This window comes from Petromyzon marinus, unplaced genomic scaffold, assembly GCF_048934315.1.
Source record: "Petromyzon marinus isolate PM22_M1 ecotype Great Lakes invasive population unplaced genomic scaffold, UKy_Petmar_22M1.pri1.0 PM_G_Scaffold_26, whole genome shotgun sequence".
Lineage (NCBI taxonomy): Eukaryota > Metazoa > Chordata > Hyperoartia > Petromyzontiformes > Petromyzontidae > Petromyzon > Petromyzon marinus.
In genome coordinates, this window is record NW_027422828.1 from 1550001 (window position 1) to 1552500 (window position 2500).

A 2500-nucleotide genomic window follows, 5' to 3' on the forward strand; every position below is an offset into this window, starting at 1 on the left:
GGGATGTCTCTCTTGTGGCTCACGGGGCTGTTAGGGTGGCACAGAAATCCCTCGGAATGGGAAAACGGGTCATTTTCGTGTCGCCACATTGCATGCGAACCGCATGCAACTTCCAGAGGCATTTGCAGCAGAAATGCATGTGCAGTCAAAAAAAATTGATATTTTAAACGGATAGACCCCGTGAAACGCTAGAAATTGGCGGGGATGTGTCTCTTGTGGCTCACGGGGCTGTTCGGGTCGCACAGAAATCCCTGGGAATGGGAAAACGGGTCATTTTCGTGTTTCCACATTGCGTACGAACCGCATGAAACTTCCAGAGGCATTTGCAGCAGGAATGCATGTGCACTCAAAAACTTCTATATGTTTCACGGATAGACCCCGTGAAACGCTAGAAATTGGCGGGGATGTGTCTCTTGTGGCTCACGGGGCTGTTAGGGTGGCACAGAACTCCCTCGGAATGGGAAAAGGGGTCATTTTCGTGTTGCCACATTGCATAGGAACGCCATGAAACTTCCAGAGGCATTTGCAGCAGAAAGGCACGTGCACTCAAAAATTTTAATATTTTTCACGCATAGACCCCGTCAAACGCTAGAAGTTGGCGGGGATGTCTCTCTTGTGGCTCACGGGGCTGTTAGGGTCGCACAGAAATGCCTCGGAATGGGAAAACGGGTCATTTTTGTGTGGCCACATTGCATAGGAACGGCATGAAACTTCCAGAGGCATTTGCAGCAGGAATGCATGTGCACTCAAAAACGTCTATATTTTTCACGGATAGACCCCGTGAAACGCTATAAATTGGCGGGGATGTCTCTCTTGTGGCTCACGGGCGCTGTTAGTTAGGGTCGCACAGAAATCCCTCGGAATGGGAAAAGGGGTCATTTTCGTGTTGCCACATTGCGTACGAACGGCATGAAACTTCCAGAGGCATCTGCAGCAGAAATGCATGTGCACTCAAAAACGTCTATATTTTTCACGGATAGACCCCGTGAAACGCTAGAAATTGGCGGGGATGTGTCTCTTGTGGCTCACGGGGCTGTTAGGGTCGCACAGAAATCCCTCGGAATGGGAAAACGGGTCATTTTCGTGTTGCCACAATTGGCATACGAACGGCATGAAACTTCCAGAGGCATTTGCAGCAGAAATGCATGTGCACTCAAAAACGTGAATATTTTTTCACGGATAGACCCCGTCAAACGCTCGAATTTGGCGGGGATGTTTCTCTTGTGGGTCACGGGGCTGTTCGGCTCGCACAGAACTCCCTTGGTCCACCTGATTCGTGCATACAGGCAGCAACTAAAACTCTGTAAACCTGCTGTGAGGACATCTAAACAGTGGACCAGTGAGGCTGTGGAAGATTTGCGGGCGTGCTTAGACTGTACTGACTGGGATATGTTCACGACTGCTACCAATAGTCTGGATGAACTCACAGAGGCTGTGTACATCAGCTTCTGTGAGGACTGCTGTATCCCAACACGTACCAGGGTGAACTTTAACAACAACAAGCCCTGGTTCTCAGCAAAGCTCAAAAGGTTGAGGTTGGAGAGGGAGGAAGCGTTTAGGAGTGGGGATAGAGACAGATTCAAGGAGTCGAAGAACAGGTTTAGCAAAGCGGTGAGAGAGGCTAAACGACTGTACTCAGAGACACTAAAACACCAGTTCTCTCCTAACGACGCTGCTTCTGTCTGCCAAAGGGCTCAGGCACATCACCAACTACAAACCCAGAGCGCCCCACACCACTAACGACTCCCGCCTAGCCAACGACCTGAACGAGTTCTACCGTAGATTTGAAAGACAATTGGACTGTCCTGAACCACCCCTTCCCACCCAAGAGGCCCCATCCCCCACCCATACTACAGAAACGACTCTCTCCTTTCAGGAGGGAGAAGTTAATGGGCTTTTCAAGAGGCAGAATCCACGCAAAGCAGCCGGGCCGGACTCTGTCTCTCCAGCCACCCTCAGGCACTGCGCTGACCAGCTGTCTCCGGTGTTCACCAACATCTTTAACACCTCCCTGGAGACATGCCATGTACCAGCCTGTCTCAAGTCCTCCACCATCATCGCTGTGCCCAAAAAGCTAAGGCCAACAGGACTAAATGATTACAGACCGGTCGCCCTTATATCTGTGGTAATGAAGTCTTTTGAGCGCCTGCTCCTGGCACACCTCAAAGCCATCACAGACCCTCTCCTGGACCCCCTTCAGTTTGCCTACAGAGCCAACAGGTCTGTGGACGACGCAGTTAACATGGCCCTCCACTTCACCCTACAGCATGTGGACGCCCCGGCATCCTACGCCAGGATCCTGTTTGTGGACTTCAGCTCTGCCTTCAACACCATCATCCCTGCCCTGCTTCAGGACAAGCTCTTCCAGCTGAACGTGCCCTACTCCACCTGCAGGTGGATCACAGACTTCCTCTCTGACAGGAAGCAGTGTGTTAAGCCGGGAACAGAAGTCTCTGACTCCAGGTCCATCAGCACGGGAACTCCTCAGGGCTGCGTCCTT